A 24,093-nucleotide genomic window follows, 5' to 3' on the forward strand; every position below is an offset into this window, starting at 1 on the left:
GTTCCCTCTGTCTCAATCTGCTTTATAACTCTTTGACTTGTTTGTATTTGGATGTTGCTGAGTTGTAACTGAGAGTGATTCATTGGCTCTTGCGTTATTTTGTTTGAAAATGTTCTTTGCTCTCTGTTTTCATGGAATTAATTTTCTCCCCCACCCCTCAAAGAATTTTTATTTTGAAACCTGCAATCTGAAGATCCAGAATGGGACAAGGACTCTTCTTCTTCAGGAGTTTCCTGAGACCTTCTCCAAGGCCGTGCTCCATGGGCCCACGTGAGTTTGTGTCCGTTTCTTACCCCGAGATTTCAATTCCTCTCCGGGACCCTGGTTTTCGGTGGCTCCGGTTAACCAGTTCCTGTTGGACTGTGGGCCTGGAGTTTCAAAAAGAAAATCTTGGGGTTAAAGTAGCCTAGCCTTGCAATCTAAAACTTACATGTTAGCCTCCAGTGTGTGAGGAACAGGAGCCCCACAAGAGGAAATGAAAAGTCCTAAAGTGAAGCTGCCTAAAATCTTGTTATAATTCAGGGATAATGCGTGTAATTTGGGCTGCGCGATCATTCTGACGGTTAAACGGGATTCCCGGTGGTCATTTTACTGAGGGTTTAGGTTTCTATCTGCCTTTCTCCAGTTTTCTTTCTGTTTATTTCTTCGCTTTGCGCTATTTAAGCCTTCAAGGAATAATCACAGGTGAATTGATGGACCCACAGCAGGGGAAGTGAGCTGCAGAAGGGGCAGGGAAAGACTTTACACATGGGGAGAGGAGGCAGGAGTTTCAGAAGGTAGGAGTCACACAGGGGGCTGATTAAGGGGGAGATTATACAGAGGAGGTGGGAGGCTGCTGTTCGTTTCGGAGGGGGGTAATTTGAATGAACATGGGGACAGGGTGCTTGTTCATGTTTGAAATAGTGAGGGGTCGCTGCTACATGTTTAAAATGGTGAATGCATATGAGTTAATAGCTGACTGATATGAGTTTGTATTTATACAGACGTCCAGAGAGATAGGGGGTGGGGCGGTGCTGGGAGTGTGGGGACTGTTGTGATGGTGGGTTGGGTGTTAGATGGGGGTTGTTTGAGAGAGATTTTTGAGTGGGCAAACGCGGGGTTAAAAATGGCGCGAGTAATTTGGCGGCCACAAAACAAACGGTCTGGCGAAAATGATGCAGAGATGGAATAATTGCCGGCTGATAATGACAGGGAGGAAAAGAATGGGGGTTGGATAATATTTGCGAGGAGGAAAGAAAAAACTAAATAACCAGTCCAGTATAGATTTTGAAGAGCACACATTGGGGGTTATATATTTCTTTTTTCAGAAAAGGTTGCTGACAGGAAATAGAAGAGAAAATGAAAGATATGATGAAATCTATTTTTTGAATTGTGAATCAGGGGAGAGCGCGAACGCAGTCCCCCACTACCACAAATTTTGCAGTCGAGTATCCCGCATTTGGGGACATCGCAGGCGTTAGCACACCCGAAGTGCAATGGGCTAGCCTCGTCCTGGGAGAACCTTTTTTTTCTTTTTTTTGCAAAAATATACTTTATTCATAAAATATCTTCAATCACATTCCAAACCATTTCAATAACAACATTACAAGGGTACAATCCAGGTTAAACTTTTACAAAATGTATCACCAGGTGCATCAGTACAAACAATATTACAATCATTTACAGCCTTTCATTTTGAGCTGTACAGCCCGAGGGGATTTAAACAGTTCCCAGTCCCTCGGTGCGCTGTGGTAGAAAGGTCTTAGACAGCGACCCTTCCCCATTGCGCCTTTGCGGCAGCTGCTCCAAGATTTAGTGCATCCCACAACACGTAGTCCTGGACTTTGGATTGTGCCAGTCCGCAACAATCGGTTGGGGACAACTCTTTGTGCTGGAAGACCAACAAGTTTCGGGCAGACCAAAGCGCCTCTTTCACCGAGTTGATGATCCTCCAGCTGCAGTTGATGTTTGTCTCGGTGTGTGTCCCTGGGAACAGCCCGTAGAGCACAGAGTCCCGTGTCACAGAACTGCTCGGGATGAACCTCAACAGCAACCACTGCATCTCTCTCCAGACTTTCTTTGCAAAGGCACAATCCACAAGGAGGTGAACAACGGTCTCTTCCCCACCACAGCCACCTCGAGGGCAACGTGCAGAGGGGGTGAGACTCCTGACGTGTAGGAAGGATCTGACGGGGAGGGCCTTTCTCACCACCAGCCAAGCTACGTCTTGGTGCTTGTTGGAAAGTTCTGGCGATGAGGCATTCTGCCAAATGACTTTGACAGTCTGCTCGGGGAACCATCCCACAGGGTCCACCCTCTCCTTTTCCCTCAGGGCCTCTAGGACGTTACGTGCTGACCACTGCCTGATGGACTTGTGGTCAAAGGTGTTTTTCTGCATAAATTTTTCCACCAGGGACAGGTGGTACGGCACGGTCCAACTACTTGGAGCGTTCAGCGGCAGCGTGGCCAGACCCATCCTTCGCAACACCGGGGACAGGTAGAACCTCAGCACGTAGTGACACTTGGTGTTTGCGTACTGAGAGTCTATGCACCGCTTGACGCAGCCACACACAAAGGTGGCCATCAGTATGAGGGCGATGTTGGGCACGGTTTTTCCCCCTTTATCTAGAGGCTTGTACATCGCGTCTCTGCGGACACGATCCATTTTTGACCTCCAGATAAAGCGGAAGATGGCTCGTGTGATCACCACCACGCAGGAGTGTGGAATGGGCCAGACCTGCGCCACGTACAGCAACAGCGAGAGTGCCTCACACCTGATGACCAGGTTCTTACCCGCAATGGAGAGGGAGCGTCGCTCCCACATGCCCAGTTTCCTTTTCACCATAGACACTCGCTCCTTCCAGTTTCTAACGCATGCCCCGGTCCCTCCGAACCATATCCCCAGCACCTTCAGGCCGTCAGCCCTGACAGTGAAGGGGACAAATGATCGGTCAGCCCACTTCCCAAAGAACATGGCCTCGCTCTTCCCACGATTTACCTTGGCTCCCAAGGCCAGTTCGAACTGGTAGCGGATGTGGATCAGTCTGCGCACCGACAGCGGATCCGAGCAGAAGACGGCGACGTCGTCCATGTACAGGGAGGCTTTTACCTGAATGCCTCCACTGCCTGGGATCGTCACTCCTCTTATGCCCGGATCCTTCCTGATGGACTCGGCAAAGGGTTCTATGCAACACACGAAAAGAACAGGCGAGAGAGGACAGCCCTGCCTGACTCCAGATTTAATCGGAAAGCTATCTGTTTCCCACCCGTTGATTGAGACTGCGCTACTGATGTTAGTGTAGAGCAGTTGGATCCAATTTCGAATTCCCTCCCCAAACCCCATTTTGGAGCGCACATCTACCATGTAGGTGTGCGATATTCTGTCAAAGGCCTTCTCCTGATCCAAGCTGATGAGGCAGGTATCCACCCCCCTGTCCTGTACATAGGCAATCGTATCCCTGAGCAGCGCCAGGCTGTCAGAGATCTTCCTGCCTGGCACAGAGCAGGTCTGGTCAGGGTGAATCACCAATTCCAGAGCGGATTTGACCCGGTTGGCGATGACCTTGGACAGAATCTTATAGTCCACATTCAACAGTGAAATGGGTCGCCAATTTCTAATTTCCTCCCTTTCCCCCTTGTGCTTGTAGATGAGGGTGATGATGCCTTTCCTCATGGATTCTGACATGCTGCCGGCCAGGAGCATACTCTCGTACACTTCTAGCAGGTCTGGGCCGATCAAGTCCCACAGAGCCGAATACAACTCCGCCGGCAGGCCGTCGCTTCCGGGGGTTTTACTCTTCTCGAAGGACTCGAGGGCCTTAGTCAGTTCGTCAGGAGTTAGCGGTTTGTCTAGGCTCTCCCGCGTACTGTGGTCTAGGACCTCCGTGATAGAGGACAGGAAGGACTGGGAGGCCGTGCTGTCCGTGGGCTTCACGTCATACAGTCCGGCATAAAAGGATTTGCTGATCCTCAGAATGTCGGACCGTGATGACTTTACTGAGCCGTCTTCTTCCTTCAGGCTGCTGATCACAGAGCGCTCTCTGTGTACCTTTTGGAAGAAGAAACGTGAGCACGTCTCATCCTGCTCCACGGAGCGGACTCTGGAACGGAAGATGATCTTGGAGGCCTCCGAGGCAAAGTGCGAGGCTTGCTGGCCCTTCACCTCTTGGAGCTCCTCCTTGACATCGACCCCCATCGACCGCAGCCGGAGCAGATTCTGCATCTTTTCCTGGAGTCGGGACATTTCCCTCTGTTCCTTTCTAGCTTTCTGGGTGCCTTTGAGGATGAAAAACCTCTTGATGCTTCCCTTGATCACTTCCCACCAGTGTGTCAGGGACTCAAAGAGGGGTTTCACGGTTCTCCAACCTTTGTAATCCCTCTTGAGCTCCTCAATGTTCTCTGGGGTCAGCAGTTGCACATTTAGCTTCCATGCCCCCCTGCCCACCCTCAGGTCTTCCTCCAAGTGGCAGTCCGCCAGTAGGAGGCAGTGGTCAGAGAAGAACACCGGCTTGACCTCGGTGGATCTGACTGTGAATGCACGGGACACAAACAGGAAGTCTATCCTGGAACGAATGGACCCGTCTGGCCGCGACCAGGTGTATCTACGCTGCGCTCCGTCTGCAGGGTTGCTGAAGACGTCGTGCAGCTTGGCGTCCTTAACTGTTTCCATCAGGGATCTGGACGTAGCGTCCAATCTGCTTCCGGCCCTGCCGGATCGTCCAGCCGCATCGATGATGCAGTTGAAGTCCCCGCCCAGAATGACCGGCCTGGAGGTCGCCAGCAGCAGTGGGAGCTGCTGAAAAACCTCCAGCCGCTCAGCCCCTTGTGCCGGGCCGTACACGTTAATTAACCGGAGTGGAGCGTTCTTGTACATTACGTCTGCTACCAGGAGTCGCCCGCCCACCACCTCCTTGACCTCGGAGACGGTGAAGTTGCCTCCCCGCAGCAGAATACCCAGGCCGGAGGAACGAGAGTCGTTTCCGCCCGACCAGATCGATGGCCCGTGGGACCACCATCGTGACCATTGCCTGTAGGAGCTGAGGTGCGGTATCGCACACTCCTGCAGAAACAACAGGTCAGCTTTGACCTTGGCTAGGTAGTCCAAGGTCGCAACACATCGCGTAGTAGATTTAATGCTACGCACATTTATGGATACAATCTTTAAACCCATATTAAAGCATTTATTCTCCTACCAAACCCACTGTCTCTGAGAGTCCCAGACCTTTAGTCTGCTCCTTCATACCCGTAGTGAGCTCAAATTCCTTCACTTTGGATGGGCTGAGGTAGATCTCCTTGGCCGTGTTCTGCTCCAGTGGCATCTGGAGGTTCACGTAGTGAGCGGATTTTGAGATGACCTTTGCTGGAGAAGCTTCTCCAAAACTCACCCCCTCTGGGGGGTTGCTGTTCCCGGCTTCCTGGAGCTGGGGTGCGATGATTGCCTCACTGCTCCCAGATTCCAGGGGCTGTGGTGCACTGGCCTCCTCAGGTTGCAGGCAAAGTTGGGGTGCGTTGGTCTCCTTGTTGTCTCCAATTTTCTGGAGCTCGGGTGTCTCGTCCTCCAACGCCCTGGAGCTTTGCCGCCTCTTCTGTCGGTGCCGCTCTGGCACTTCCTCATCCGAAGAGCTGCTGCCCTTGTCATCCGTGTCGGATGGGAGACGCCTCTTGCCGCTTCTCTGGGAAACGCCTTTGCTTCTTCTTCGCTCCCTCTTACTTTTCTTGTTCTTCACCGTCCGCCACTCCCCCTGCTGCTTTTCCACTGCTGCCTCCTCCTCCATTGATTCGCTGTCCTGAGGACTGGAAGGTTCAGGGGGTGGTGCTGTTGATTGGCTCTCTGTTGCCTCAATCTCTTTCTCCACCTTGTCTCTCTCTGTGTCCTCCTTTGTCCCGTTGAGCTCCCTGGGGGCCTTGGTGGTTGGAGTGACACGGAACATTTCTTCTGCTTCCCCGTGGTCGGCTTTGGCTGCCTGTGCGTAAGTACGGCAGCGTTTGGGGCAGGTCCTGTAGAGGTGACTTGCCTCGCCACACAGGTTGCAGCACTTGGCCTGTTTGCAGTCTTTTGTCTGGTGCCCTTCCTGTTTGCAGATCTTGCAGAGGGAGGCGCTGCAGTTGGCCGCCACATGACCAGCCTTGCCGCATGAGCGACAATGCTTGGGTTGCCCAGCGTAGACCAGGTAGCCACGGTTTCCCCCGATAGCGAAACTGGAAGGAGGGTGGAAAATGGCTCCCTTACCATCGGTCTTTAGCGTGACCTTAAACAGGCGTTTGCCTGTCCAGATCCCCAAGTCGTCTCGAATCTCGGTGCCGCTCCCCACCTTATCGAAGTACCTGGTGAGGAAGGTGACCACGTCGGCGACAGGGACGAAGGGGTTGTACACATGCACCATCACCTCACGTTCCCGTTGCAACGGCAGAGAAAAGTGCGGCTCCGCCGTCAGGATCTTCATCTCCGGCAGGTCTCTCTTCTCCTCGAACACCCTCAGGAGCCGGACGCAGTCTGCCACTTGCTTGAACGTCACGTCGAAATAACCACCTTTGCGGGAGTCGTGCAGGGTGAAGATCTCCGTAGCTTGGAAGCCGCACGCCTTCAACAGGATCCTCCTGGTGAAGAAGCCCCGATCAATAGGTGATCCTCCTTCGTCGCTGTGGTTCACCGTGACTCGGACGGTGATAGGTAACCCACGGTATGGATTTCGATTGCGATTGGTTATAGCCCTTCCATCCCGACCTTGCCTTGGTAGGACCATGGTGTCGCCCCTGCAACACTTGATCTTAGCCAAAAGGCCGAGAAGCGATTCCATTTGCCTTCCTTGTTACCTGCTGTACCTGCATACTAGCTTTCAGCGATTCGTGCGCGAGGACACCCAGATCCCTCTGTGCTGAAGCATTTCTGAAGTTTCTCTCCATTTGAATAATAAGTCGCCTTTTTATTCTTCTGACCAAAATGGATAACCGCACACTTATTAAACTTATTTAACTTAGTTAAACTCCATCTGCCAAATTTTGGCCCATTCACCTAACCTGTCCATATCCATTTGTAAATTTCTTATTTCTTCATTGCAACTTACTTTCCCACCTATTTTGGTGTCATCTGCAAATTTAGCTATAGTACCTTCTACTCCTGAATCCAAGTAAATAGTTGGGGCCCGAGGACCGAACCCTGTGGCACCCCACTAGTTACAGCTTGGCATCCACAAAAGACCCATTTATCTTGACTCTCTGCTTTCTGTTGGTTAGCCAATCCTCTATCCAAGCTAATATATTACCCTTAGCTGCGTGTGATCTTATCTTGTGTATTAATCTTTTGTGCGGCACCTTATCAAATGCCTTCTGGAAGTCCAGACATACTACATCTACAGGATCCCCGTTATCCACTTTGCTTGTCACATCTTCAAAGAACTCTAGCAAATTAGTCAAACACGATTTACTCTTCGTAAAGCCATGCCGACTCTGACGGATTGCATTTTGACTTGCATTTTAGGAAGGTAGTGGAGGCATTGGAGAGAGTGCAGAAGAGGTTTACGAGTTTGGTTCCAGGGGCGAGGAAGTTGAGTTATGAAGTAAGATTGGAGAAGTTGGGACTGTATTCCTTGGGGAAAAGAAGTCTGAGAGGAGACTTGATAGAGGTATTGAAAATCATGAGGGGTCTGGAGAGAGTAGATAGGGAGAAACTGTTTGCACCGGGGCAAGGATCGAGAAGGAGAGGGCACAGGTTTAAAGTAACTGGCAAAAGAAGCAAAAGCGATAGGAGCAGCGAGCGGTCAGGGTCTGGAATGCACCACCTGATAGCGCGGCGGAGGCAGGTTCAATTGAAGAGGGAATGAGATGATTATTTGAAAAGAAAGCATGTGCCGGGTTACGTGGAGAAGGCAGGAGAAAGGCACGAGGTGAAATGTTCACCGGGAGAGCTGGTGCAGGCACGACGGGCGGAATGGGCTCCTTGTGCAATGTAAGGATTGTGTGAATGTGGATGTAGAGGTTTCGGAGTAGCTGTGTAAAGTGTGTGAGCTTTGAGGTGTGAGTTTTGATTGTTGCTGTGTCAGCAGCAGCAGCGGCAGCGGCAGCAGAGAGCTGGTTTAAAATGTTGTGAGGCGAAAGGTGCAGCTGAGAGAGTGTTTGAGAGGTGTATTTGCAAGTGAAAGCTGTTTTTGTATAAGTGAGGTAGAGTGTTTGTGAGATGAGAGTGCTGTCTGTGAGTGTTGGGTGAGCGTGCGTGTTTTTTGTGTGTAGCTGCTGCGGGTGAGTGAGTGAGAGAGAGAGAGAGAGAGAGAGAGAAAGAAAGAAAGTTGGATAAAAACAAAAAGCTAAAAGCTACTGCGGATGCTGGAAATCCAAAACAAAATAAAAACAGAATTACCTGGAAAAACTCAGCAAGTCTGGCAGCATCGGCGGAGAAGAAACCAGTCAACGTTTCGAGCCCTCATGGCCCTTCAGCAGAACTGAAGCATAGTTTCAACAAGGGAGAAATATAAATTGGTTTAAGGTGGGTGGGGGGGGGAAGAGACACATTGAGGGTGTAGTGTGAGCAGATAATCAAAAGATGTCAGAGACAAAAGGGTCAAAGAGGTGTTGAAGGTGGTGGTCTTTGTCTGAGAAAAGTGCTAATTAAGAATGCAAGACAGGATATTCAAAGTACAGCTCTAGTGGGGGTGGGGTGGAAAGACTAAAGACCTTTAGTCTTTCCACCCCACCCCCACTAGAGCTGTACTTTGAATATCCTGTCTTGCATTCTTAATTAGCACTTTTCTCAGACAAAGACCACCACCTTCAACACCTCTTTGACCCTTTTGTCTCTGACATCTTTTGATTATCTGCTCACACCACACCCTCAATGTGTCTCTTCCCCCCCACCCACCTTAAACCAATTTATATTTCTCCCTTGTTGAAACTATGCTTCAGTTCTGCTGAAGGGCCATGAGGGCTCGAAACGTTGACTGATTTCTTCTCCGCCGATGCTGCCAGACTTGCTGAGTTTTTCCAAAGAAAGTTGGATTTTGGAACATGTACATGTTGAGAAGTAAAGAAAGCAGATGTTTGTAAGAAAACTATTTTTAGCATTGAAAATCCCCTGGAAAGGGGAGGGTGCACCGTTCCCAGAGATACTGCAATACCGGGTCGATGCGTGGAGTGGACGGAGCAAGCCCCTATTCCATCTCCCTGCTCCAAAAATCAATTTAATATATGGTCCCCAGATAAGGGACGTATCAGATATTAAACTGATAAGAACAGATACTACACTTGATCTTAGCCAAAAGGCCGAGAAGCGATGCCGGCGCCGCCCTTGACTTCCCCGAGTGCCATCTGCCTTCCCTCCTTTAAAGCAGACTGACAGCGTTCAAAGACTTATGTATATATATATCTAAGCACTGACGGTTTCACTGTTGGCATATTTGTCCCGGGATTTCTAATTGGAAAAGTTGCCTTTGTTCTCTCTCTTTCAGTGAGACTGCATCAGAGTTATGTAGATCGGCAGTATTCCACCAATCAGATGGGAGAGGGTTGTGCCTATCCACATGGACGTCAGTGTCAGAGGCTGCTGTGGAAGAAGCTTTTGAAAGCAGTTGCGTGTCTTGCAGGGCGTGAGTGACAATGCAGCAAGCAAGTGTGCAGAGCTGCACACATAGAGTCCTAGATTGGTTAGAGCAGAAAAGGAGGCCATTCGGCCTGTCGTGTCTGTGCTAGCTCTTTGCAAGAGCAACTCCCCTAGTGCCACTCACCTGCCTTTTCCCCATAGCCCTGCAAATATTTTCTCTTCAGATAATTATCCGATTCTCTTTTGAAAGCCACTCTTGAAAGTGCCCCCAGCACACTCTCAGGCAGTGCATTGCAGATTCTAACCACTCGCTGCGCAAGAAGGTTTCTCCTCATGTCGCCTTAGTTCTTTTGCCATTCACTTTAAATGGGGGTCCTCCATGTTGTGTTTTCCACCTTACGCAAACACACCGACGACACAAAGAGGATCGCTAACTCAATTCTTTGATTTGAAGAGATGAAATATATACAACAATATCTAGGTCTCTAGGACAGCTCCTATCATCGGCCCGAGAATTATACATGAGTATATACACGTCACACCCTGCCTGGCGATGCACAGCAATTTTAGATACGCTCTTTAAAGGTATACCACAACAACTCCAAGCTGTACCCTTAAATAATAAGAACTATTTACATTACAACAAATTGCTCTTCTGTGTTTGAACCTACAATTGTACAAAGTGATCACCTTATGAGTCCCTGGGACGGAATGGTGGTTCGTTGATACTGTGAAGTTGGTTTGAGATTGCCGTACGTTCTCACAATTCTGGTTGTCTGTAGGAGTCTTGCGCTGGGATCGTGTCTTAGATCGCGTTCTGCTTGCGATGGGGTTACTTGGTGTTTCTTGTTCTGGTACTTCCCTGATTCGCCATCGGTTTCTTCACAATGGGTGCTCGTACTTGATCTGATCATGGTTCTGGACAGATGCTGCTGATTTCTGCCGGATTTCATGTTCCATCGGTTGGGTGTTGTAGTCATACCTTTTGTCCAATGATGACTGGGAAGGGTTGTTCGCACTGTAATTCTGCTGGTGAAGGAGTGGTTGCACTGAGCGCTGTCGCTCTAAGGTGTAGCATTGTGACAGGCCGTCACAAGCCTTGTTTACTTTGCTGACATTTCATAAGTAAGCACTTTACAGTATATACATTCCGCCATGCTATTGGACCTGGGGCAGTGTGGTGATGCGGTAGTACGGTCAACTCCCCACTTTTCACACATCGGTGCGCAGACCGATCAACACCTGCGACCACTTCGAACCGGCCTCGGGTGCCAAGGGTAAACCGTGGCAAGAGCGAGGCCGTGCCCTTTGGGAACTGAACTAAGCTTTGTCCCTTTCACCAGCAGGTCAGACTGCCTGAAGCTGCTGGGGATATGGTTCGGAGGGACCAGGGAATGCGTTAGAAACTGGAAGGAGCGAGTAGCCATGGTGAGAAAAGAACTGGGCTTGTGGGAGCAAAGCTCCCTCTCCATTGCGGGTAAGAACCTGCTCATCAGGCGTGAGGCACTCTCAGTGTTGTACATGGCGCAGGTCTGGCCCATTCCTCACTCCTGCGCTGTGGCGATCACGCGAGCCAACTTCCGCTTTGTCTGGAGGTCAAAAGTGGACCATGTTTGCAGGGACATGATGTAAAAAACCTCTGGATGAAGGGGGAGAAAACATGCCCAACATCACCCTCATCCTGATGGCCACCTTTGTGTATGGCTGTATCAAGCTGTGTGTAGACCCAAACACCAAGCGTCACTACGTGCTGAGGTTCTACCTGTCCCTGGTGTTGCGAAGGATGGGTCTGGTCACGCTGCCACGGAAAGCTCCAAGTGCCATATCACCTGTCCCGTGTGGAAAAATTATGCAGAGGAACCGCAAGTCCATCAGGCAGTGGTTAGCACGTATCACCCTAGAGGCCCTGCGGGAAAAGGAGATGGTGGATCCCGTCGGATGGTTCGCCGAACAGACTGTCAGGGTCATTTGGCAGAATGCCTCATCACCAGAACCTTCCAACAAGCACAAAGACGTAGCTTGGCTGGTGGTGAGAAAGGACCTTGCCGTCAGGTCCTTCCTACACGCCAGGAGCCTCACCCCCTCTGCACGTTGCCCTCGAGGTGGCTGTGGTGGGGAAGAGACCGTTGCCCACCTCCTTGTGGAATCTGCCTTTGCAGAAAAGGTCTGAAGAGAGTGGCCGTGGTTCTTGTCGAGGTTCATCCCGAGCAGTTCCGTGACACAGGTCCGGACACTGTGCTCTACGGGCTGTTCCCAGGGACACACGCCGAGACAAGCATCAACTGCAGCCGGAGGATCAACTCGGTGAAAGACGCTCTTTGGCTGCCTGAAACTTCTTGGTCTTCCATTGCAAAGAGTTGGCACATTCCAAGGTCCAGGACTACGTGCTGAGGGACGCACTAAAGTTTGGGGCAGAGGCGCAATGGGGAAAGGTGGCTGTCTACGACCTTTCAGCCATAGTGCACCAAGGGGCTGGGATTTGCATAGGCTCCTCGGGCTGTAAGACACACGGTGAATGTTTCCAGTGAATACTACATGTATCACTTTTGCCTTGAAGCACCTCAGAGTGAAACATGATCTATGTAGGCAACTTAAATACCATTGCACTGTCTGACTGTCTGTTATGACCATTTTGAAATGTCTGCAATGTTCCTTCCTGCAATGGTTGCGCTAGATATGTCGTGTAACTGGCAGGTAATGGGAAATTTCGAGAAACGGTCAGTCACAAGGGAGAACACGTGACAGGCATGAGAGACAATCCACGAGTCTTTGTAGCTGAGTTTCCGTGTGAGCAACTAGCTCACAGCGCAGAGGAGTTCTTCGATCGAGGCCTGCTGTATTTTTGTCTTTGCTTTCAGTTTGGGCAGTCAAAGAACAAAGAACAAAAAAAACGTACAGCACAGGAACATGTATTTCGGCCCTCCAAGCCTGCGCCGATCAGTCTGTGGAGCTTGCCGGCTGACCTGGCATGCAGCTAAACTCCTTCCACATCTACAGGGAAGGCAAAGTCAGGAGCGTTTCTCTCAGAGCGTAGTGAGTCTTTGGAACTCTCTTCCTCAAAAGGTGGTGGAAACAGGGTCTTTGAATATTTTCAAGACAGAGCTGGATAGATTAACAAGGCGGGGTGGAAGGTTATCGGTGGTAGGCAGGAATGTGGGGTTGAGGTTGCAATCAGATCAGCCATGATCTTCTGAATAGTGGAGCAGGCTCTTGGGGCCCAGTGGCCTACTCCTGCTCCTAAGTTGTATGTTCGTACATGTAGGGGCATTAGTTTTTACTGATTCCAGTACTTCTCCTGCACTGAACCTGGAGAGTACTACGTCAGCTGCTGTTGAGTTGTTTCCTGATGCCCTGCTTTCTTTTGTACGAGCTGTCTAGCATCCTCGTTATGGGCTTCCTTTGCTTGGCATTGGGCCTTCTTTTGGGCTGACTGTTGGTCTATTTCCTTTACGGGATGTCAGCATGACATCACCAGAAGGGAAATGTGTCATGTTATGAAGTCACAGTAAATAGGTCCAATGCATTATATCATTATAATAACACAAGATGATGATCAGCAGTGAGAAGACAGGTGGCAGCAAGGATAAGTACAGGTACGACACAGTGAACAGCCTTAGATCCTGTTAAAATGTTGAAAATGTTTCTCCCCTTCTCAAAGATTATTTCCTTCAAAATTTTAGAAATCTTTCAGCTTCAACCAGAAGTCACATACAAGCCAAACAACAAAACCACCTGCGTGCACAGCACAGCACAGCACAGCACAGTATCTGCCAGCCTGCAATGATGTCGGCTCTCTTTTAATCACCTTTTCACCTCCAATCAGTCCTATTCAGCAGGCAAGCAAAGGAGCGCAGAAAATACATCTGCACGGCTGCTTCTAACTTCTAGAAAGGGAACAGCCTTATCCTAGGAAAGTGAAAAATATCTATACTGTCACAAAGTGATGCACTTGAACTGCAAAACACCACGCTTACCTGAGCTTGTGTCACAGTTTTTGCTGTCTACCTCAGCCAGTATTTTTCTGTATTCTCAGTCGTCCATCCTGGCTTCTTGCTTTCTCTGCAGCTTTCAGATGCCTCCCCTTGGCCGGCCTCAGTGCTCAGTGACAGATCAGCGCTCGCTATTATTTGTCCTCAGTGGTAACTGCTAGGGGAGAAATGCTTGACTTTTTCAATCACCTTTTACCTCAGTAAAATCCAAGTAGAACCTAAAGTGGCAATGCTTCTCCCTCTCAGCACCCAACATGTCTTGCCTTTTCTTCAGGTTGGCTTTGAGTAAGCACAACAGTTGCTGCCTGGCTGCCATTTCAAGTACAGAGACAAGGGGCAGCCCCATGACCCCTCCCCCGACTCCTGCACAATATGCAAATGTAGCACATTGTCTGAGTGCAATTTGGGAGCTGAGGATGGTTTCACAGTGGGATACAAGATATGAGGAGAGGTCACAGTCAACGTTTCCTCACAGACACACCGCCACATAAGCCCCTTTAAATTTGCGCGGCTGTGCAAAAAATTTAATGGGCCCGCACACTTAAACAAATCGGTCACGCACTGTAATGACTCGCCTCATTCAGTTCAACAGAAATTAGGATCATGTTTTTAACCTGTGCCCTCGTTTTAAAATATTTTGTGTTCCATATTTACTTTCTCAATTTGTTATTAACTTACTTTACACTGCTTTATATCCTATCTTGTCGCAGATGTGGATCAGTCTGCGCACCGACAGCGGATCCGAGCAGAAGACGGCGACGTCGTCCATGTACAGGGAGGCTTTTACCTGAATGCCTCCACTGCCTGGGATCGTCACTCCTCTTATGCCCGGATCCTTCCTGATGGACTCGGCAAAGGGTTCTATGCAACACACGAAAAGAACAGGCGAGAGAGGACAGCCCTGCCTGACTCCAGATTTAATCGGAAAGCTATCTGTTTCCCACCCGTTGATTGAGACTGCGCTACTGATGTTAGTGTAGAGCAGTTGGATCCAATTTCGAATTCCCTCCCCAAACCCCATTTTGGAGCGCACATCTACCATGTAGGTGTGCGATATTCTGTCAAAGGCCTTCTCCTGATCCAAGCTGATGAGGCAGGTATCCACCCCCCTGTCCTGTACATAGGCAATCGTATCCCTGAGCAGCGCCAGGCTGTCAGAGATCTTCCTGCCTGGCACAGAGCAGGTCTGGTCAGGGTGAATCACCAATTCCAGAGCGGATTTGACCCGGTTGGCGATGACCTTGGACAGAATCTTATAGTCCACATTCAACAGTGAAATGGGTCGCCAATTTCTAATTTCCTCCCTTTCCCCCTTGTGCTTGTAGATGAGGGTGATGATGCCTTTCCTCATGGATTCTGACATACTACCGGCCAGGAGCATACTCTCGTACACTCCTAGCAGGTCTGGGCCGATCAAGTCCCACAGAGCCGAATACAACTCCGTCGGCAAGCCGTCGCTTCCGGGGGTTTTACTCTTCTCGAAGGACTCGAGGGCCTTAGTCAGTTCATCAGGAGTTAGCGGTTTGTCCAGGCTCTCCCGCGTACTGTGGTCTAAGACCTCCGTGATAGAGGACAGGAAGGACTGGGAGGCCGTGCTGTCCGTGGGCTTCACGTCATACAATCCGGCATAAAAGGATTTGCTGATCCTCAGAATGTCGGACCGTGATGACTTTACTGAGCCGTCTTCTTCCTTCAGGCTGCTGATCACAGAGCGCTCTCTGTGTACCTTTTGGAAGAAGAAACGTGAGCACGTCTCATCCTGCTCCACGGAGCGGACTCTGGAACGGAAGATGATCTTGGAGGCCTCCGAGGCAAAGTGCGAGGCTTGCTGGCCCTTCACCTCTTGGAGCTCCTCCTTGACATCGACCCCCATCGACTGCAGCCGCAGCAGATTCTGCATCTTTTTCTGGAGTCGGGACATTTCCCTCGGTTCCTTTCTAGCTTTCTGGGTGCCTTTGAGGATGAAAAACCTCTTGATGTTTCCCTTGATCGCTTCCCACCAGTGTGTCAGGGACTCAAAGAGGGGTTTCACGGTTCTCCAACCTTTGTAATCCCTCTTGAGCTCCTCAATGTTCTCTGGGGTCAGCAGTTGCACATTTAGCTTCCATGCCCCCCTGCCCACCCTCAGGTCCTTCTCCAAGTGGCAGTCCGCCAGTAGGAGGCAGTGGTCAGAGAAGAACACCGGCTTGACCTCGGTGGATCTGACTGTGAATGCACGGGACACAAACAGGAAGTCTATCCTGGAACGAATGGACCCGTCTGGCCGCGACCAGGTGTATCTACGCTGCGCTCGGTCTGCAGGGTTGCTGAAGACGTCGTGCAGCTTGGCATCCTTAACTGTTTCCATCAGGGATCTGGACGTAGCGTCCAATCTGCTGCCGGCCCTGCCGGCGAGTGTTGGGTGAGAGTGCGTGTTTTTTGTGTGTAGCTGCTGCGGGTGAGTGAGTGAGAGAGAGAGAGAGAGAGAGAGAGAGAAAGAAAGAAAGTTGGATTTTGGAACATGTACATGTTGAGAAGTAAAGAAAGCAGATGTTTGTAAGAAAACTATTTTTAGCATTGAAAATCCCCTGGAAAGGGGAGGGTGCACCGTTCCCAGAGATACTGCAATACCGGGTCGATGCGTGGAGTGGACGGAGCAAGCCCCTATTCCATCTCCCTGCTCCAAAAATCAATTTAATATATGGTCCCCAGATAAGGGACGTATCAGATATTAAACTGATAAGAACAGATTTTTTTTTTTTTTTTTTGTAAAAATATACTTTATTCATAAAATATCTTCAATCACATTCCAAACCATTTCAAAAACAACATTACAAGGGTACAATCCAGGTTAAACTTTTACAAAATGTATCACCAGGTGCATCAGTACAAACAATATTACAATCATTTACAGCCTTTCATTTTGATCTGTACAGCCCGAGGGGCTCTAAACAGTTCCCAGTCTCTCGGTGCGCTGTGGTAGAAAGGTCTTAGACAGCGACCCTTCCCCATTGCGCCTTTGCGGCAGCTGCCCCAAGCTTTAGTGCGTCCCTCAGCACGTAGTCCTGGACTTTGGATTGTGCCAGTCCGCAACAATCGGTCGGGGACAACTCTTTGTGCTGGAAGACCAACAAGTTTCGGGCAGACCAAAGCGCCTCGTTCACCGAGTTGATGATCCTCCAGCTGCAGTCGATGTTTGTCTCGGTGTGTGTCCCTGGGAACAGCCCGTAGAGCACAGAGTCCTGTGTCACAGAACTGCTCGGGATGAACCTCGACAGCAACCACTGCATCTCTCTCCAGACTTTCTTTGCAAAGGCACAATCCACAAGGAGGTGGACAACGGTCTCTTCCCCACCACAGCCACCTCGAGGGCAACGTGCAGAGGGGGTGAGCTTCCTGGCGTGTAGGAAGGATCTGACGGGGAGGGCCTTTCTCACCACCAGCCAAGCTACATCTTGGTGCTTGTTGGAAAGTTCTGGCGATGAGGCATTCTGCCAAATGACTTTGACAGTCTGCTCGGGGAACCATCCCACAGGGTCCACCCTCTCCTTATCCCTCAGGGCCTCTAGGACGTTACGTGCTGACCACTGCCTGATGGACTTGTGGTCAAAGGTGTTTTTCTGCATCAATTTTTCCACCAGGGACAGGTGGTACGGCACGGTCCAACTACTTGGAGCGTTCCGCGGCAGCGTGGCCAGACCCATCCTTCGCAACACCGGGGACAGGTAGAACCTCAGCACGTAGTGACACTTGGTGTTTGCGTACTGAGGGTCTACGCACCGCTTGATGCAGCCGCACACAAAGGTGGCCATCAGTATGAGGGCGATGTTGGGCACGTTTTTTCCCCCTTTATCTAGAGGCTTGTACATCGCGTCCCTGCGGACCCGATCCATTTTCGACCTCCAGATAAAGCGGAAGATGGCTCGAGTTATCGCCGTCGCGCAGGAGTCTGGAATGGGCCAGACCTGCGCCACGTACAGCAACAGCGAGAGTACCTCACACCTGATGACCAGGTTCTTACCCGCAATGGAGAGGGAGCGTCGATCCCACATGCCCAGTTTCCTCTTCACCATAGCCACTCGCTCCTTCCAGTTTCTAACGCATGCCCCGGTCCCTCCGAACCATATCCCCAGCACCTTCAGGCCGTCAGCCCTGACAGTGAAGGGGACAAAGGATCGGTCAGCCCAGTTCCCAAAGAACATGGCCTCGCTCTTCCCACGATTTACCTTGGCTCCCGAGGCCAGTTCGAACTGGTCGCAGATGTGCATCAGTCTGCGCACCGACAGCGGATCCGAGCAGAAGACGGCGACGTCGTCCATGTACAGGGAGGCTTTTACCTGAGTGCCTCCACTGCCTGGGATCGTCACTCCTCTTATGCCCGGATCCTTCCTGATGGACTCGGCAAAGGGTTCTATGCAACACACGAAAAGGACAGGCGAGAGAGGACAGCCCTGCCTGACTCCAGATTTAATCGGAAAGCTATCTGTTTCCCACCCATTGATTGAGACTGCGCTACTGATGTTAGTGTAGAGCAGTTGGATCCAATTTCGAATTCCCTCCCCAAAGCCCATTTTGGAGAGCACATCCCCCATGTAGGTGTGCGATATTCTGTCAAAGGCCTTCTCCTGATCCAAGCTGATGAGGCAGGTATCCACACCCCTGTCCTGTACATAGGCAATCGTATCCCTGAGCAGCACCAGGCTGTCAGAGATCTTCCTGCCTGGCACAGAGCAGGTCTGGTCAGGGTGAATCACCAATTCCAGAGCGGATTTGACCCGGTTGGCGATGACCTTGGACAGAATCTTATAGTCCACATTCAACAGTGAAATGGGTCGCCAATTTCTAATTTCCTCCCTTTCCCCCTTGTGCTTGTAGATGAGGGTGATGATGCCTTTCCTCATGGATTCTGACATACTACCGGCCAGGAGCATACTCTCGTACACTCCTAGCAGGTCTGGCCCGATCAAGTCCCACAGAGCCCAATACAACTCCGCCGGCAAGCCGTCGCTTCCGGGGGTTTTACTCTTCTCGAAGGACTCGAGGGCCTTAGTCAGTTCGTCAGGAGTTAGCGGTTTGTCCAGGCTCTCCCGCGTACTGTGGTCTAAGACCTCCGTGATAGAGGACAGGAAGGACTGGGAGGCCGTGCTGTCCGTGGGCTTCACGTCATACAGTCCGGCATAAAAGGATTTGCTGATCCTCAGAATGTCGGACCGTGATGACTTTACTGAGCCGTCTTCTTCCTTCAGGCTGCTGATCACAGAGCGCTCTCTGTGTACCTTTTGGAAGAAGAAACGTGAGCACGTCTCATCCTGCTCCACGGAGCGGACTCTGGAACGGAAGATGATCTTGGAGGCCTCCGAGGCAAAGTGCGAGGCTTGCTGGCCCTTCACCTCTTGGAGCTCCTCCTTGACATCGACCCCCATCGACTGCAGCCGCAGCAGATTCTGCATCTTTTTCTGGAGTCGGGACATTTCCCTCTGTTCCTTTCTAGCTTTCTGGGTGCCTTTGAGGATGAAAAACCTCTTGATGCTTCCCTTGATCGCTTCCCACCAGTGTGTCAGGGACTCAAAGAGGGGTTTCACAGTTCTCCAACCTTTGTAATCCCTCTTGAGCTCCTCAATGTTCTCTGGGGTCAGCAGTTGCACATTTAGCTTCCATGCCCCCCTGCCCACCCTCAGGTCTTCCTCCAAGTGGCAGTCCGCCAGTAGGAGGCAGTGGTCAGAGAAGAACACCGGCTTGACCTCGGTGGATCTGACTGTGAATGCACGGGACACAAACAGGAAGTCTATCCTGGAACGAATGGACCCGTCTGGCCGCGACCAGGTGTATCTACGCTGCGCTCCGTCTGCAGGGTTGCTGAAGACGTCGTGCAGCTTGGCATCCTTAACTGTTTCCATCAGGGATCTGCTGCCGGCCCTGCCGGCGAGTGTTGGGTGAGAGTGCGTGTTTTTTGTGTGTAGCTGCTGCGGGTGAGTGAGTGAGAGAGAGAGAGAGAGAGAGAGAGAAAGAAAGAAAGTTGGATTTTGGAACATGTACATGTTGAGAAGTAAAGAAAGCAGATGTTTGTAAGAAAACTATTTTTAGCATTGAAAATCCCCTGGAAAGGGGAGGGTGCACCGTTCCCAGAGATACTGCAATACCGGGTCGATGCGTGGAGTGGACGGAGCAAGCCCCTATTCCATCTCCCTGCTCCAAAAATCAATTAAATATATGGTCCCCAGATAAGGGACGTATCAGATATTAAACTGATAAGAACAGATTTTTTTTTGTAAAAATATACTTTATTCATAAATTATCTTCAATCACATTCAAAACCATTTCAAACACAACATTACAAGGGTACAATCCAGGTTAAACTTTTACAAAATGTATCACCAGGTGCATCAGTACAAACAATATTACAATCATTTACAGCCTTTCATTTTGATCTGTACAGCCCGAGGGGCTCTAAACAGTTCCCAGTCTCTCGGTGCGCTGTGGTAGAAAGGTCGTAGACAGCGACCCTTCCCCATTGCGCCTTTGCGGCAGCTGCCCCAAGCTTTAGTGCGTCCCTCAGCACGTAGTCCTGGACTTTGGATTGTGCCAGTCCGCAACAATCGGTCGGGGACAACTCTTTGTGCTGGAAGACCAACAAGTTTCGGGCAGACCAAAGCGCCTCTTTCACTGAGTTGATGATCCTCCAGCTGCAGTTGATGTTTGTCTCGGTGTGTGTCCCTGGGAACAGCCCGTAGAGCACAGAGTCCTGTCTCACAGAGCTGCTCGGGATGAACCTCGACAGCAACCACTGCATCTCTCTCCAGACTTTCTTTGCAAAGGCACAATCCACAAGGAGGTGAACAACGGTCTCTTCCCCACCACAGCCACCTCGAGGGCAACGTGCAGAGGAGGTGAGCTTCCTGGCGTGTAGGAAGGATCTGACGGGGAGGGCCTTTCTCACCACCAGCCAAGCTACGTCTTGGTGCTTGTTGGAAAGTTCTGGCGATGAGGCATTCTGCTAAATGACTTTGACAGTCTGCTCGGGGAACCATCCCACAGGGTCCACCCTCTCCTTATCCCTCAGGGCCTCTAGGACGTTACGTGCTGACCACTGCCTGATGGACTTGTGGTCAAAGGTGTTTTTCTGCATCAATTTTTCCACCAGGGACAGGTGGTACGGCACGGTCCAACTACTTGGGGCGTTCCACGGCAGCGTGGCCAGACCCATCCTTCGCAACACCGGGGACAGGTAGAACCTCAGCACGTAGTGACACTTGGTGTTTGCGTACTGAGGGTCTACGCACCGCTTGATGCAGCCGCACACAAAGGTGGCCATCAGGATGAGGGCGATGTTGGGCACGTTTTTTCCCCCTTTATCTAGAGGCTTGTACATCGCGTCCCTGCGGACACGATCCATTTTCGACCTCCAGATAAAGCGGAAGATGGCTCGAGTGATCGCCGTCGCGCAGGAGTCTGGAATGGGCCAGACCTGCGCCACGTACAGCAACAGCGAGAGTACCTCACACCTGATGACCAGGTTCTTACCCGCAATGGAGAGGGAGCGTCGCTCCCACATGCCCAGTTTCCTCTTCACCATAGCCACTCGCTCCTTCCAGTTTCTAACGCATGCCCCGGTCCCTCCGAACCATATCCCCAGCACCCTCAGGCCGTCAGCCCTGACAGTGAAGGGGACAAAGGATCGGTCAGCCCAGTTCCCAAAGAACATGGCCTCGCTCTTCCCACGATTTACCTGGGCTCCCGAGGCCAGTTCGAACTGGTCGCAGATGTGCATCAGTCTGCGCACCGACAGCGGATCCGAGCAGAAGACGGCGACGTCGTCCATGTACAGGGAGGCATTTACCTGAGTGCCTCCACTGCCTGGGATCGTCACTCCTCTTATGCCCGGATCCTTCCTGATGGACTCGGCAAAGGGTTCTATGCAACACACGAAAAGGACAGGCGAGAGAAGACAGCCCTGCCTGACTCCAGATTTAATCGGAAAGCTATCTGTTTCCCACCCAATGATTGACACTGCGCTACTGATGTTAATGTAGAGCAGTTGGATCCAATATCGAATTCCCTCCCCAAAGCCCATTTTGGAGAGCACATCCCCCATGTAGGTGTGCGATATTCTGTCAAAGGCCTTCTCCTGATCCAAGCTGATGAGGCAGGTATCCACACCCCTGTCCTGTACATAGGCAATCGTATCCCTGAGCAGCGCCAGGCTGTCAGAGATCTTCCTGCCTGGCACAGAGCAGGTCTGGTCAGGGTGAATCACCAATTCCAGAGCGGATTTGACCCGGTTGGCGATGACCTTGGACAGAATCTTATAGTCCACATTCAACAGTGAAATGGGTCGCCAATTTCTAATTTCCTCCCTTTCCCCCTTGTGCTTGTAGATGAGGGTGATGATGCCTTTCCTCATGGATTCTGACATACTACCGGCCAGGAGCATACTCTCGTACACTCCTAGCAGGTCTGGCCCGATCAAGTCCCACAGAGCCCAATACAACTCCGCCGGCAAGCCGTCGCTTCCGGGGGTTTTACTCTTCTCGAAGGACTCGAGGGCCTTAGTCAGTTCGTCAGGAGTTAGCGGTTTGTCCAGGCTCTCCCGCGTACTGTGGTCTAAGACCTCCGTGATAGAGGACAGGAAGGACTGGGAGGCCGTGCTGTCCGTGGGCTTCACGTCATACAGTCCGGCATAAAAGGATTTGCTGATCCTCAGAATGTCGGACCGTGATGACTTTACTGAGCCGTCTTCTTCCTTCAGGCTGCTGATCACAGAGCGCTCTCTGTGTACCTTTTGGAAGAAGAAACGTGAGCACGTCTCATCCTGCTCCACGGAGCGGACTCTGGAACGGAAGATGATCTTGGAGGCCTCCGAGGCAAAGTGCGAGGCTTGCTGGCCCTTCACCTCTTGGAGCTCCTCCTTGACATCGACCCCCATCGACTGCAGCCGCAGCAGATTCTGCATCTTTTTCTGGAGTCGGGACATTTCCCTCTGTTCCTTTCTAGCTTTCTGGGTGCCTTTGAGGATGAAAAACCTCTTGATGCTTCCCTTGATCGCTTCCCACCAGTGTGTCAGGGACTCAAAGAGGGGTTTCACGGTTCTCCAACCTTTGTAATCCCTCTTGAGCTCCTCAATGTTCTCTGGGGTCAGCAGTTGCACATTTAGCTTCCATGCCCCCCTGCCCACCCTCAGGTCTTCCTCCAAGTGGCAGTCCGCCAGTAGGAGGCAGTGGTCAGAGAAGAACACCGGCTTGACCTCGGTGGATCTGACTGTGAATGCACGGGACACAAACAGGAAGTCTATCCTGGAACGAATGGACCCGTCTGGCCGCGACCAGGTGTATCTACGCTGCGCTCCGTCTGCAGGGTTGCTGAAGACGTCGTGCAGCTTGGCATCCTTAACTGTTTCCATCAGGAATCTGCTGCCGGCCCTGCCGGCGAGTGTTGGGTGAGAGTGCGTGTTTTTTGTGTGTAGCTGCTGCGGGTGAGTGAGTGAGAGAGAGAGAGAGAGAGAGAGAGAGAGAGAAAGAAAGTTGGATTTTGGAACATGTACATGTTGAGAAGTAAAGAAAGCAGATGTTTGTAAGAAAACTATTTTTAGCATTGAAAATCCCCTGGAAAGGGGAGGGTGCACCGTTCCCAGAGATACTGCAATACCGGGTCGATGCGTGGAGTGGACGGAGCAAGCCCCTATTCCAACTCCCTGCTCCAAAAATCAATTTAATATATGGTCCCCAGATAAGGGACGTATCAGATATTAAACTGATAAGAACAGATTTTTTTTTTTTTTTGATAAAATATACTTTATTCATAAAATATCTTCAATCACATTCCACACCATTTCAAAAACAACATTACAAGGGTACAATCCAGGTTAAACTTTTACAAAATGTATCACCAGGTGCATCAGTACAAACAATATTACAATCATTTACAGCCTTTCATTTTGATCTGTACAGCCCGAGGGGCTCTAAACAGTTCCCAGTCTCTCGGTGCGCTGTGGTAGAAAGGTCTTAGACAGCGACCCTTCCCCATTGCGCCTTTGCGGCAGCTGCCCCAAGCTTTAGTGCGTCCCTCAGCACGTAGTCCTGGACTTTGGATTGTGCCAGTCCGCAACAATCGGTCGGGGACAACTCTTTGTGCTGGAAGACCAACAAGTTTCGGGCAGACCAAAGCGCCTCTTTCACCGAGTTGATGATCCTCCAGCTGCAGTCGATGTTTGTCTCGGTGTGTGTCCCTGGGAACAGCCCGTAGAGCACAGAGTCCTGTGTCACAGAACTGCTCGGGATGAACCTCGACAGCAACCACTGCATCTCTCTCCAGACTTTCTTTGCAAAGGCACAATCCACAAGGAGGTGGACAACGGTCTCTTCCCCACCACAGCCACCTCGAGGGCAACGTGCAGAGGGGGTGAGCTTCCTGGCGTGTAGGAAGGATCTGACGGGGAGGGCCTTTCTCACCACCAGCCAAGCTACGTCTTGGTGCTTGTTGGAAAGTTCTGGCGATGAGGCATTCTGCCAAATGACTTTGACAGTCTGCTCGGGGAACCATCCCACAGGGTCCACCCTCTCCTTATCCCTCAGGGCCTCTAGGACGTTACGTGCTGACCACTGCCTGATGGACTTGTGGTCA

The 24,093-nt window shown here is 50.9% G+C and overlaps 1 non-coding gene and 4 pseudogenes across 1 annotated transcript; all 5 read right to left on the reverse strand.

Moving 5' to 3' along the window:
• Positions 1-1,377: 1,377 nt before the first annotated feature.
• Positions 1,378-1,529, reverse strand: LOC144669115 (U1 spliceosomal RNA; annotated as a pseudogene).
• Positions 1,530-9,052: 7,523 nt separating this feature from the next.
• LOC144669232 (U2 spliceosomal RNA) lies at positions 9,053-9,243 on the reverse strand. The gene has a single exon (XR_013573647.1). It is a non-coding gene; the product is annotated as a U2 spliceosomal RNA (small nuclear RNA).
• Positions 9,244-16,073: 6,830 nt separating this feature from the next.
• Positions 16,074-16,254, reverse strand: LOC144669034 (U2 spliceosomal RNA; annotated as a pseudogene).
• Positions 16,255-19,582: 3,328 nt separating this feature from the next.
• On the reverse strand, positions 19,583-19,754 carry LOC144669121 (U2 spliceosomal RNA; annotated as a pseudogene).
• Positions 19,755-23,084: 3,330 nt separating this feature from the next.
• Positions 23,085-23,262, reverse strand: LOC144669241 (U2 spliceosomal RNA; annotated as a pseudogene).
• Positions 23,263-24,093: the final 831 nt, after the last annotated feature.

This window comes from Cetorhinus maximus, chromosome 28, assembly GCF_964194155.1.
Source record: "Cetorhinus maximus chromosome 28, sCetMax3.hap1.1, whole genome shotgun sequence".
Taxonomy (NCBI): domain Eukaryota; kingdom Metazoa; phylum Chordata; class Chondrichthyes; order Lamniformes; family Cetorhinidae; genus Cetorhinus; species Cetorhinus maximus.